Below are 15,268 nucleotides of genomic sequence, written 5' to 3' on the forward strand. Positions count from 1 at the left end.
ATAAGTCTCAGGGAGGGTCTAATTAAAGCTCGGCCTGCTTATTTGCTGGCTGTGCCCATAACACAAGCTTTACATGTGGAAATCTTGGAACGTCGCAGGTTTATAATGATCACGTTTTAATTACATAGTGAAGGTTTTTAGTAAAATAATCCTACAAAGAGATAGTAGCAAGTGCTTTAATTATTGTATTGTTAACGTTGTTACTTATGACTTTTGTGTTTGAAACTGTTAAACTGTAAAGCGCTGCGGAATATGTTGGCGCTATATAAATAAAGATTATTATTATTATTATTATTATTAAGTGATTATCAATTTATTATGGTGTTCTCCTGTGCGGGGCCTTAGGTGCTCTGCTGCCACTAGTGGTCCCCATCTACACCATGGACATAAGGGGGATGCCAGGGCTGCCAATCTCGCCTGTGTATAATGATATAGCCATGTCCTCAATGGTGGCCATGGATCATGCAAAGCTCTAGATTTGTGAAGATCTCGGCAATACTGCAGGATTATCAATGTTCTGTCCTTATATATTGCTGTCCCTGTTTAATGGTGGGACTTAAAGGGCCCCCCTAAGCTGCTGGGTCTGTGTATCCCAGCTGGGGCGGGGTAACATCTTGTGCCTCCTATTAGTAAACAAAGTTTATAAAAAGGAATAAGCCACAGAGTAAATACTGACTGTTTCCTGGTGAGATTGATGGAAAGTAACTTTCCATTGAGGATTAAAGGAACAAAGACCAGAAAAGAGTGAAATGAGAACATCTCATTTCTCATGAGGGCCCTCACTCCTCCTGGTATCTGTTTTGAACTGTGATTTCTGTTATGCTGTAATGTCTATTGTCTGTACAAGTCCCCTCTATAATTTGTAAAGCGCTGCGGAATATGTTGGCGCTATATAAATAAAAATTATTATTATTATTATTTATTATTATCTCTGGGTCCCTATGACTCCATTCACATCACAGCCATAGCTCCCAGGCCCAGAAAGCACAGTCACCCTGTGTGCACCCCTGGGTGTCTGTGGGTGCTTGGTATGAAGTGTGGGACTGCAAGAGGTCAAGCTAAAGATATATAGCCATGGAAATGACAGCAGCCCACACCTCCACCCTGCTGTCCCCCACTGCTGGGAGAGGCCTGGGAACCGCAGGGGACTGAGAGGGGAGAGTTTGGGCTGCTGCAAATGTGGAAGGTTCCTTTTTTCTTCCTTGCATTTGTCTGCCAGGATCCTGCAGAGATTCAGTCTAGACCTGAAAGAGACTCCAAACAATGCACAACTGGCGGAGAGGCTCGGGGTGATCTCTGCTCCCCCAGCAGGTGACATCGGGGGGATCTCTGCTCCCCCAGTAGGTGACATCGAGGGGATCTCTGCTCCCCCAGTAGGTGACATCGGGGGGGATCTCTGCTCCCCCAGTAGGTGACATCGGGGGGGATCTCTGCTCCCCCAGTAGGTGACATCGGGGGGGATCTCTGCTCCCCCAGTAGGTGACATCGAGGGGATCTCTGCTCCCCCAGTAGGTGACATCGGGGGGGATCTCTGCTCCCCCAGTAGGTGACATCGGGGGGATCTCTGCTCCCCCAGTAGGTGACATCGAGGGGATCTCTGCTCCCCCAGTAGGTGACATCGGGGGGGATCTCTGCTCCCCCAGTAGGTGACATCGGGGGGGATCTCTGCTCCCCCAGTAGGTGACATCGGGGGGGATCTCTGCTCCCCCAGTAGGTGACATCGGGGGGGGATCTCTGCTCCCCCAGTAGGTGACATCGGGGGGGATCTCTGCTCCCCCAGTAGGTGACATCGCAGCTTTGACAAAGAAAGGAAAAAAAAAAGGAAAATCACATATGACAAGATCTAACCACGAGAAGCAGCGGCCATTGTGCAGTGATACATTGTATCAAGAAGTGTAAACAATCCCCGAACGTTACATCCACGAGGAATACAGCGAGGGATGGAGTGGTGACACAGGGGACTGCCAAGCATGCTGGTAGTTGTAGTCCTACAGTTAAGTGAATGCATTGTTCGCCATAATGTGGACAGACACCACCTGACTGCATCCAGAAAGCACAAAGGAGGATGAGGAGGGGAACTGATGTGTACAAGGTTTTACACTGCCAGACACATTCTTAGTCCAACTGCTGCAACCACCCATCCATCTATTCATCCACTCATCCATCCATCTACTCATACGTCCATCTACTCATCCATCTATCCATCCGTCCATCTACCCATCCATCTACTCATCCGTCCATCTACCCATCCATCCATCTACTCATCCATCCATCTACTCATCCATCTATCCATCCGTCCATCTACCCATCCATCTACTCATCCGTCCATCTACCCATCCATCCATCTACTCATCCATCCATCTACTCATCCATCTATCCATCCGTCCATCTACCCATCCATCTACTCATCCGTCCATCTACCCATCCATCCATCTACTCATCCATCCATCTACTCATCCATCCATCCATCTACTCATACGTCCATCTACCCATCCGTCCATCTACCCATCCGTCCATCTACCCATCTGTCCATCTACCCATCCATCCATCTACTCATCCATCCATCTACTCATCCGTCCATCTACCCATCCATCCGTCCATCTACCCATCCATCCATCTACTCATCCATCCATCTACTCATCCATCTATCAATCCATCCATCTACTCATCCATCCATCTACTCATCCATCCATCTACTCATCCATCCACTCATACGCCCATCTACTCATCCATCCATCCATCTACTCATACGCCCATCTACTCATCCATCCATCCATCTACTCATACGTCCATCTACTCATCCATCCATCTACCCATCCATCTACTCATCCATCCATCCATCTACTCATACGTCCATCTACTCATCCATCAATCTACTCATATGTCCATCTACTCATCCATCCATCTACTCATCCATCTATCAATCCATCCATCTACCCATCCATCTACTCATCCATCCATCCATCTACTCATACGTCCATCTACTCATCCATCCATCTACCCATCCGTCCATCTACCCATCCATCTACTCATACGCCCATCTACTCATCCATCCATCCATCTACTCATACGCCCATCTACTCATCCATCCATCCATCTACTCATCCATCCATCTACCCATCCATCTACTCATCCATCCATCTACTCATACGTCCATCTACTCATCCATCCATCTACTCATCCATCTATCAATCCATCCATCTACCCATCCATCCTTCCGTCCATCTACTCATACGTCCATCTACTCATCCATCCATCTACCCATCCATCTACTCATACGCCCATCTACTCATCCATCCATCCATCTACTCATCCGTCCATCTACTCATCCGTCCATCTACTCATCCGTCCATCTACTCATCCGTCCATCTACTCATCCGTCCATCTACTCATCCGTCCATCTACTCATCCGTCCATCTACTCATCCGTCCATCTACTCATCCGTCCATCTACTCATCCGTCCATCTACTCATCCGTCCATCTACTCATCCGTCCATCTACTCATCCGTCCATCTACTCATCCGTCCATCTACCCATCCGTCCATCTACCCATCCATCCATCTACCCATCCATCCATCTACCCATCCATCTACTCATCCATCCATCCATCTACTCATACGTCCATCTACTCATCCATCCATCTACCCATCCATCTACTCATCCATCCATCCATCTACTCATACGTCCATCTACCCATCCGTCCATCTACCCATCCATCTACTCATACGCCCATCTACTCATCCATCCATCCATCTACTCATACGTCCATCTACTCATCCATCCATCTACTCATCCGTCCATCTACTCATCCGTCCATCTACTCATCCGTCCATCTACTCATCCGTCCATCTACTCATCCGTCCATCTACCCATCCGTCCATCTACCCATCCATCCATCTACCCATCCATCCATCTACCCATCCATCTACTCATCCATCCATCCATCTACTCATACGTCCATCTACTCATCCATCCATCTACCCATCCATCTACTCATCCATCCATCCATCTACTCATACGTCCATCTACCCATCCGTCCATCTACCCATCTGTCCATCTACTCATCCATCCATCTACCCATCCATTCATCTACCCATCCGTCCATCTACCCATCCGTCCATCTACTCATCCGTCCATCTACTCATCCGTCCATCTACTCATCCGTCCATCTACCCATCCGTCCATCTACTCATCCATCCATCTACTCATCCGTCCATCTACTCATGCGTCCATCTACCCATCCGTCCATCTACCCATCCATTCATCTACCCATCCATCCATCCATCTACTCATTCATCCATCCATCTACTCATCCATCTACTCATCCATCCGTCTACTCATCCATCCGTCTACTCATCCATCCGTCTACTCATCCATCCGTCCATCCATCCATCCGTCCATCTACTCATCCGTCCATCTACCCATCCGTCCAACTACCCATCCGTCCATCTACCCATCCGTCCATCTACCCATCCGTCCATCTACTTATGTCTGTAATGTTCTGGAAACTGTGCCTCTTCAGCTGCCACAAAATTACCACTCCCATCATTCTCCCAAAATTATCAGGCAGTTATAACCCCATTTCAGCTGGAGAGGCAAAACAACCTCCTACACAAATAATAAGTAAATACGGTAATTGAAAATTCTACAGGAAACACGAATGACTAGAAAAAAAATGAATATAAGGAGTTGCAGGGAAGATTCTGGTCCCCGGATTGTAAGCTCTGTGGCACAATACACGGTTCCTAAGTAACAGATGAAGACTGAACCTCTACAGTATGTTCGTATCGGTGGGAGAATCTTACCTCTGACAAGGGCTCTCTCTGCCCATAGGATCTGAACCGAATATCGGGGGACATCCCTTATAGTAAATCCAAGCAAGATGCCTCAGATCAAGTCCAAGCGATGAGAACCTTAGCTAAAATCCAGTGCCTGGAGATGCCCAAGGACAAGTCCAAACCAGGACAAGCCCAAACCAGGAGATCCCCCAAGACAAGTCAAAAACAGGAGATACCCCAAGTCCAAAGCAGGAGAAAACCCAGGACAAGTCCAAAGCAGGAGAAAACCCAGGACAAGTCCAAAGCAGGAGATCCCCCAGGACAAGTCCAAAGCAGGAGATCCCCCAGTACAAGTCCAAAGCAGGAGATCCCCCAGGACAAGTCCAAAGCTGGAGATCCCCCAGGACAAGTCCAAAGCAGGAGATCCTCCAGGACAAGTCCAAAGCAGGAGATCCTCCAGGACAAGTCCAAAGCAGGAGATCCTCCAGGACAAGTCCAAAGCAGGAGATCCTCCAGGACAAGTCCAAAGCAAGAGAAAACCCAGGACAAGTCAAAAACAGGAGATCCCCCAGGACAAGTCCAAGGGAGGAGATCCCTCAGAACAAACCCAAGTTGGAGAATTCCTTCGGATAATTCCAGACCAAGGGATTCCCCAGGACAAGTCCACGCAAGAAGATCCCTGAAGGCAATTCCACCCCAGGAGATCCGGTCAGCGCTGGGCTGCACAGATCAGGAGTCTCCGTGACTTTCTGGAGCTGCCAGGAACAATCCTTTGTATGAATCCCCGGCCAGCTATGGCTTCTGGTGTCACGCCGGCTCCTCCTGGTCGGGGGGATCGGAGACCCCTCTTCATGCCAGCAGCACAATGGTGCTCAGGTGTGATCGGATCTACACCCCAAGAAACACAGAGGCTGCAGCGTCCGCGCTCAACTCTCGGGAGAAGTGACTGGGAAGAAGGTAGAGGAGGCGGCGGAGGAGGGAGCTGGGGGTGGAGAAAGCTCCGGGGGCTGGACTGGGTGTGGGAAAGACCCTCTCTCCCGAATACACCTCATCAACCCCTTCAGTGCCGGGACAGTGCGGGCTACCAAGTGTTAATGGCCCTGTGCCCTCCCCCACCCGCATTCCTGCTAGGTAAAGGGTCGTCCTAGACTGACCCCTCACTGCAGGACTGACAGCTCGGGGCAAAGTGACATTATAGTCTGTCTGCAGTCCTGCTGCACCCTGCAAGGCCACAACATGGAGCAAACACCGACCTCCACTGCATCTCATCTGCCCCACTGTACCTCCACTGCATCTCATCTGCCCCCACTGTACCTCCACTGCATCTCATCTGTCCCCACTGTACCTCCACTGCATCTCATCTGCCCCCACTGTACCTCCACTGCATCTCATCTGCCCCCACTGTACCTCCACTGCATCTCATCTGCCCCCACTGTACCTCCACTGCATCTCATCTGCCCCCACTGTACCTCCACTGCATCTCATCTGCCCCCACTGTACCTCCACTGCATCTCATCTGTCCCCACTGTACCTCCACTGCATCTCATCTGCCCCCACTGTACCTCCACTGCATCTCATCTGCCCCCACTGTACCTCCACTGCATCTCATCTGCCCCAGCCCCCCACTGCATCTCATCTGTGCCCACTGTACCTCCACTGCATCTCATCTGCCCCAGCCCCCCACTGCATCTCATCTGCGCCCACTGTACCTCCACTGCATCTCATCTGCCCCAGCCCCCCACTGCATCTCATCTGTGCCCACTGTACCTCCACTGCATCTCATCTGCCCCCACTGTACCTCCACTGCATCTCATCTGCCCCCACTGTACCTCCACTGCATCTCATCTGCCCCCACTGTACCTCCACTGCATCTCACCTGCCCCCACTGTACCTCCACTGCATTTCATCTGTGCCCACTGTACCTCCACTGCATCTCATCTGCCCCCACTGCACCTCCACTGCATCTCATCTGCGCCCACTGTACCTCCACTGCATCTCATCTGCCCCCACTGTACCTCCACTGCATCTCATCTGCGCCCACTGTACCTCCACTGCATCTCATCTGCCCCCACTATACCTCCACTGCATCTCATCTGCGCCCACTGTACCTCCACTGCATCTCATCTGCCCCCACTGTACCTCCACTGCATCTCATCTGCCCCCACTGTACCTCCACTGCATCTCATCTGCGCCCACTGTACCTCCACTGCATCTCATCTGCCCCCACTGTACCTCCACTGCATCTCATCTGCCCCCACTGTACCTCCACTGCATCTCATCTGTGCCCACTATACCTCCACTGCATCTCATCTGCCCCCACTGTACCTCCACTGCATCTCATCTGCGCCCACTGTACCTCCACTGCATCTCATCTGCCCCCACTGTACCTCCACTGCATCTCATCTGCGCCCACTGTACCTCCAGTGCATCACATCTGCACCCACTGTACCTCCACTGCATCTCATCTGCCCCCACTGTACCTCCACTGCATCTCATCTGCCCCCACTGTACCTCCACTGCATCTCATCTGCGCCCACTGTACCTCCACTGCATCTCATCTGCCCCCACTGTACCTCCACTGCATCTCATCTGCCCCCACTGTACCTCCACTGCATCTCATCTGTACCCACTGTACCTCCACTGCATCTCATCTGCCCCCACAGTCCACTGTACCTCCACTGCATCTCATCTGCTCCTAAAATATAAAGATAACTTATTATAACACTCGGAGTACAAGATAATGACACTGACACTCGGGGTACAGGATAATGACACTGACACTCGGGGTACAGGATAATGACACTGACACTCGGGGTACAGGATAATGACACTGACACTCGGGGTACAGGATAATGACGTTGACACTCGGGGTACAGGATAATGACGCTGACACTCGGGGTACAAGATAATGACGCTGACACTTGGGGTACAGGATAATGACACTGACTCTCGGGGTACAGGATAATGACGCTGACACTCGGGGTACAGGATAATGACACTGACACTCGGGGTACAGGATAATGACACTGACACTCGGGGTACAGGATAATGACACTGACACTCGGGGTACAGGATAATGACACTGACACTCGGGGTACAGGATAATGACGCTGACACTCGGGGTACAGGATAATGATGCTGACACTCGGGGTACAGGATAATGACACTGACACTCGGGGTACAGGATGATGACGCTGACACTCGGGGTACAGGATAATGGCGCTGACACTCGGGGTACAGGATGATGACGCTGATACTCGGGGTACAGGATGATGATGCTGACACTCGGGGTACAGGATAATGACGCTGATACTCGGGGTACAGGATGATGATGCTGACACTCGGGGTACAGGATAATGACACTGACACTCGGGGTACAGGATGATGACGCTGACACTCGGGGTACAGGATAATGGCGCTGACACTCGGGGTACAGGATGATGATGCTGACACTCGGGGTACAGGATAATGACACTGACACTCGGGGTACAGGATAATGACACTGATACTCGGGGTACAGGATGATGATGCTGACACTCGGGGTACAGGATAATGACACTGACACTCGGGGTACAGGATGATGGTGCTGACACTCGGGGTACGGGATAATGACACTGACACTCGGGGTACAGGATAATGACGCTAACACTCGGGGTACAGGATTATGACACCGACACTCGGGGTACAGGATAATGACACACTCGGGGTACAGGATAATGACACTGACACTCGGGGTACAGGATAATGACACTGACACTCGGGGTACAGGATAATGACACCGACACTCGGGGTACAGGATAATGACACTGACACTCGGGGTACAGGATAATGACACTGACACTCGGGGTACAGGATGACGCTGACACTCGGGGTACAGGATGATGCTGACACTCGGGGTACAGGGTAACGACTCCCTGGTATGCAGTGCTATTGGGGGCACACATGACTGCAGGACACTTCCTGTCTCGCACACTTGGGCCAGGCATTCCAGGTCTTGCCCTCTGGGTGTGTTCAGCAGCGGAAGCTCCTTGTGTTGCAGCCTCTGTGCTGCTACATTTGTGTTTTATCCTGGAGGCCTTTGAAGTCACCAAGAGGAAGAGAAGGAATAAACCCAGGCCCTGCAGGCACATGAATAGTCCCAGTATCTCCAGGGCTGCAATGTTTGGGTGCTCGGAAATTCACTTTCTGATGTCAACAAAATTTTACAGTCAAAATAAAAGGCCCCTATGGACATTACAGTACAGGCCGCGGTAACACGTGTGCACTGGATGTATTCAACACCGGGACTGGAACCAGTATAGGACTGAACTGGGATTGCAAAAATATACAAAAGCCCAAATACTGTAGATTTGATTAACTGCTGCTGCCATAGACCAGAAGAGTTAGACCCCCTTACAGATGGATTGGACCGGAACCAGCATAAAATGGGGTACACTGAAGATGCCAGAGATGGTGGACTATAGATGAGGTGGACTGGAGCTCCAATATACTGGGAGATAAAAAAAACAGGTAGAAATGAGCTTCCATAACTAGGGTGGACCATACATGGGGTGCACTGGAGCTGCTATAGACGGGTGGTCCATAGATGTGGTGGGCAATATACAGGATGGACCATAGATATGGTGAACCATAGATGAGGTGGAGATTATAGACGGGGTCGACCATAGACGGGGTGGACCACAGATGTGATGGATCATAGATGGGGTGGACTTTAGATTGGGTAGACAATAGACAGGTTGGACCATAGACGGGGTGGACCACAGATGTGGTGGATCATAGATGGGGTGGACTTTAGATTGGGTAGACAATAGACAGGTTGGACCATAGACGGGGTGGACCATAGATGTGGTGGACTTTAGATTGGGTAGACAATAGACAGGTTGGACCATAGACGGGGTGGTCAATAGGGTGGACCATAGATGGGATGAACCATAGATGTGGTGGATCATAGATGTGGTGGATCATAGATGGGGTGGATCATAGATGGGGCGGACCGTAGGTATGGTGGATCATAGATGTGGTGGATCATAGATGTGGTGGATCATAGATGTGGTGGACCATAGAAGTGGTGGACCATAGATGAGGTGGATCGTAGGTGTGGTGAACCATAGACGGGGTGGACCATAGATGTGGTGGATCATAGATGGGGTGGACCGTAGATGTGGTGGACAATACACAAGATGAACCATAGATGGGATGGGCTGTAGCTGGAATAGACTATGTACACCATACTGGGGTGGACATTAACCACCACAGACAATGAAGTGATTAAAGTCACAGCTTTTGGCAGATCCACCATTGCTTTTCTTCATCTACATGGAGCATGATCAGACTCTTGTGTCCCTCAAATTTTGCCCCCTCGGGCACAGCCCAAATGCTCTGCTGATCTTTCTGTCTTAACCATCTAAGAGGAGATCCAATCTAATCTCATGTGTGTCCATTGTGGTGTGATGCACCCAACTAGACATGAGTGGTGACCTGGTCACATTTCCTGCTGATTTATGGCCGGTGACTCTGCTGGTCGTAGACGGCTGTGGTGCCACGTTACCGTCATCGATGCCACGCTCTGCACCACGACGTGCCGTTCACTATGGCTTTTTCTCACGCAGTAAAGTTCCAGTCTTAACGTCTAGACACTAAATCCTGATGAGCGTGATCCTAGTAAACACAATCGCCATGGTAATGGGACGTGGCCGGGTTCCCATGAAAGATGGCCGCCGTGTTGTGAATGGAGACAATTCCGTGTGTGTACTCCGCACACAACCTTATAAATAGCTGCTGCTGATTTAGGCTTTTCCTGTGAAAGGATTCCACATGCTAAGAATAAAATAAACACCGGCCGGGCCGCAAATAGCAGCCGCGAGATAGGACGCAGCCGTGCGTCCCCCCTGGACACCGTCCAAACACACCACCGCCATCACAGGACAGCAGCAACGACCATTAACAGATCGGGCACCCGTGAAACAATGGGCTACCGGGGTCACAAAGTCAATGGTGTGACAACCCATAAAGTGACGCTGCCCAAAGGAGGGCGCTATTATGGGGTAAATATCACAAGCGGTCCCTGTGCAAGAGCCGCAAATGTGCCCCAATAACTCATAACAGAGCCCTATACAGGAGGAAGCTGCCGGGTGTCAGGGGCCCCTCTTATACACCGGGCCCCTGTGCAGCTGCAAATATTCTATGTCCGTCCCTACAGTGAAAGGCGAGTGATGGTGAGGGGGTCCTGATAGTGATTTTGGGGTGCAGGATCTTCACGCTATGTCTTTCTTTTCTGAGGATGGGTTGGGGGGTGCACACACATTGCAAAGCAGTAGAACAAGTTTCTTTTAGTCTTTTGGGGGTAATGGTTCATGTAAATGCAGCGTAAATTGCAGTTCGTAGCTCACCCAAATTTGGTATCTCTGTATACAGGGAGCTCCCCCTAGTGGCGGCTGCAGACAGGATCTTATCATGTATCTCTGTATACAGGGAGCTCCCCCTAGTGGTGGCTGCAGACAGGATCTTATCATGTATCTCTATACAGGGAGTTCCCCCTAGTGGTGGCTGCAGACAGGATCTTATCATGTATCTCTGTATACAGGGAGCTCCCCCTAGTGGCGGCTGCAGACAGGATGTTATCATGTATCTCTGTATACAGGGAGCTCCCCCTAGTGGTGACTGCAGACAGGATCTTATCATGTATCTCTGTATACAGGGAGCTCCCCCTAGTGGTGGCTGCAGACAGGGTCTTATCATGTATCTCTGTATACAGGGAGCTCCCCCTAGTGGTGACTGCAGACAGGATCTTATCATGTATCTCTGTATACAGGGAGCTCCCCCTAGTGGTGACTGCAGACAGGATCTTATCATGTATCTCTGTATACAGGAGCTCCCCCTAGTGGTGACTGCAGACAGGATCTTATCATGTATCTCTGTATACAGGGAGCTCCCCCTAGTGGTGACTGCAGACAGGATCTTATCTGTTATGAAAGGCAATTCAGTACTACAATGGACATAGCGGTCAGAGCACATACAGTGATCTGACAATAACCCAAAATCATAGAACGAGCTCTGAGACGTGGGAACTCTGCAGACCGCAATCCCTAATCCTCTCCAAACAACACTAGAGGCAGCCGTGGATTGCGCCTAACTCTGCCTATGCAACTCGGCACAGCCTGAGAAACTAACTAGCCTGAAGATAGAAAATAAGCCTACCTTGCCTCAGAGAAATACCCCAAAGGAAAAGGCAGCCCCCCACATATAATGACTGTGAGTTAAGATGAAAAGACAAACGTAGAGATGAAATAGATTCAGCAAAGGGAGGACCGACTTTCTTAACAGATCGAGGATAGAAAAGGTAACTTTGCGGTCTACACAAAACCCTAAAGAAAACCACGCAAAGGGGGCAAAAAGACCCTCCGTACCGAACTAACGGCACGGAGGTACACCCTTTGCGTCCCAGAGCTTCCAGCAACAAATTAGACAAGCTGGACAGAAAAAATAGCAAACAAATAGCAAAGAAGAACTTAGCTATGCAGAGCAGCAGGCCACAGGAATGATCCAGGGAAAAGCAAGACCAACACTGGAACATTGACAGGAAGCCAGGATCAAAGCATTAGGTGGAGTTAAGTAGAGAAGCACCTAACGACCTCACCAGATCACCTGAGGGAGGAAACTCAGAAGCCGCAGTACCACTTCCCTCCACCAACAGAAGCTCACAGAGAGAATCAGCCGAAGTACCACTTGTGACCACAGGAGGGAGCTCTGCCACAGAATTCACAACACTTATCATGTATCTCTGTATACAGGGAGCTCCTCCTAGTGGTGGCTGCAGACAGGATCTTATCATGTATCTCTGCATACAGGGAGCTCCCCCTAGTGGTGGCTGCAGACAGGATCTTACCATGTATCTCTGTATACAGGGAGCTCCCCCTAGTGGTGGCTGCAGACAGGATCTTACCATGTATCTCTGTATACAGGGAGCTCCCCCTAGTGGTGACTGCAGACAGGATCTTATCATGTATCTCTGTATACAGGGAGCTCCCCCTAGTGGTGACTGCAGACAGGATCTTATCATGTATCTCTGTATACAGGAGCTCCCCCTAGTGGTGACTGCAGACAGGATCTTATCATGTATCTCTGTATACAGGGAGCTCCCCCTAGTGGTGGCTGCAGACAGGATCTTATCATGTATCTCTGTATAAAGGGAGCTCCCCCTAGTGGTGGCTGCAGACAGGATCTTATCATGTATCTCTGTATACAGGGAGCTCCCCCTAGTGGTGACTGCAGACAGGATCTTATCATGTATCTCTGTATACAGGAGCTCCCCCTAGTGGTGACTGCAGACAGGATCTTATCATGTATCTCTGTATACAGGAGCTCCCCCTAGTGGTGGCTGCAGACAGGATCTTATCATGTATCTCTGTATACAGGGAGCTCCCCCTAGTGGTGGCTGCAGACAGGATCTTATCATGTATCTCTGCATACAGGGAGCTCCCCCTAGTGGTGGCTGCAGACAGGATCTTACCATGTATCTCTGTATACAGGGAGCTCCCCCTAGTGGTGACTGCAGACAGGATCTTATCATGTATCTCTGTATACAGGGAACTTCCCCTAGTGGTGACTGCAGACAGGATCTTATTATGTATCTCTGCATACAGGGAGCTCCCCCTAGTGGTGGCTGCAGGCAGGATCTTATCATGTATCTCTGTATACAGGGAGCTCCCCCTAGTGGTGGCTGCAGACAGGATCTTATCATGTATCTCTGCATACAGGGAGCTCCCCCTAGTGGTGGCTGCAGGCAGGATCTCATCATGTATCTCTGCATACAGGGAGCTCCCCCTAGTGGTGGCTGCAGGCAGGATCTTATCATGTATCTCTGTATACAGGGAGCTCCCCCTAGTGGTGGCTGCAGACAGGATCTTATCATGTATCTCTGCATACAGGGAGCTCCCCCTAGTGGTGGCTGCAGACAGGATCTTATCATGTATCTCTGTATACAGGGAGCTCCCCCTAGTGGTGACTGCAGACAGGATCTTATCATGTATCTCTGTATACAGGAGCTCCCCCTAGTGGTGACTGCAGACAGGATCTTATCATGTATCTCTGTATACAGGGAGCTCCCCCTAGTGGTGGCTGCAGACAGGATCTTACCATGTATCTCTGTATACAGGGAGCTCCCCCTAGTGGTGACTGCAGACAGGATCTTACCATGTATCTCTGTATACAGGGAGCTCCCCCTAGTGGTGACTGCAGACAGGATCTTATCATGTATCTCTGTATACAGGAGCTCCCCCTAGTGGTGACTGCAGACAGGATCTTATCATGTATCTCTGTATACAGGGAGCTCCCCCTAGTGGTGGCTGCAGACAGGATCTTATCATGTATCTCTGTATAAAGGGAGCTCCCCCTAGTGGTGGCTGCAGACAGGATCTTATCATGTATCTCTGTATACAGGGAGCTCCCCCTAGTGGTGACTGCAGACAGGATCTTATCATGTATCTCTGTATACAGGAGCTCCCCCTAGTGGTGACTGCAGACAGGATCTTATCATGTATCTCTGTATACAGGGAGCTTCCCCTAGTGGTGACTGCAGACAGGATCTTATCATGTATCTCTGCATACAGGGAGCTCCCCCTAGTGGTGGCTGCAGGCAGGATCTTATCATGTATCTCTGCATACAGGGAGCTCCCCCTAGTGGTGGCTGCAGGCAGGATCTTATCATGTATCTCTGTATAAAGGGAGCTCCCCCTAGTGGTGGCTGCAGACAGGATCTCATCATGTATCTCTGCATACAGGGAGCTCCCCCTAGTGGTGGCTGCAGGCAGGATCTTATCATGTATCTCTGCATACAGGGAGCTCCCCCTAGTGGTGGCTGCAGACAGGATCTTATCATGTATCTCTGCATACAGGGAGCTCCCCCTAGTGGTGGCTGCAGGCAGGATCTCATCATGTATCTCTGCATACAGGGAGCTCCCCCTAGTGGTGGCTGCAGACAGGATCTTATCATGTATCTCTGTATACAGGGAGCTCCCCCTAGTGGTGACTGCAGACAGGATCTTATCATGTATCTCTGTATACAGGAGCTCCCCCTAGTGGTGACTGCAGACAGGATCTTATCATGTATCTCTGTATACAGGAGCTCCCCCTAATGGTGACTGCAGACAGGATCTTATCATGTATCTCTGTATACAGGGAGCTCCCCCTAGTGGTGGCTGCAGACAGGATCTTATCATGTATCTCTGCATACAGGGAGCTCCCCCTAGTGGTGGCTGCAGACAGGATCTTACCATGTATCTCTGTATACAGGGAGCTCCCCCTAGTGGTGACTGCAGACAGGATCTTATCATGTATCTCTGTATACAGGGAACTTCCCCTAGTGGTGACTGCAGACAGGATCTTATTATGTATCTCTGCATACAGGGAGCTCCCCCTAGTGATAAGATCCTGCCTGCAGCCACCACTAGGGGGAGCTCCCTGTATGCAGAGATACATGATAAGATCCTGTC

The 15,268-nt window shown here is 50.4% G+C and overlaps 1 protein-coding gene across 3 annotated transcripts in view; it reads right to left on the reverse strand.

The window, feature by feature from the left end:
- Positions 1-15,268, reverse strand: part of CDON (cell adhesion associated, oncogene regulated) — a 94,147-nt gene that overhangs the window by 39,646 nt on the left and 39,233 nt on the right. The window contains exon 1 of one of the 3 annotated variants that reach the window (XM_069741099.1): positions 4,806-5,726. The exons of the other annotated variants lie outside the window; for them this stretch is intronic. The gene's annotated coding sequence lies outside the window, so the exon portion shown is untranslated. Of the gene's footprint in view, positions 1-4,805; positions 5,727-15,268 lie in introns of those variants that run through there. 3 annotated transcript variants of the gene reach the window in all.

The sequence above is a fragment of the Ranitomeya imitator genome, chromosome 10 (genome assembly GCF_032444005.1).
Source record: "Ranitomeya imitator isolate aRanImi1 chromosome 10, aRanImi1.pri, whole genome shotgun sequence".
NCBI lineage: Eukaryota > Metazoa > Chordata > Amphibia > Anura > Dendrobatidae > Ranitomeya > Ranitomeya imitator.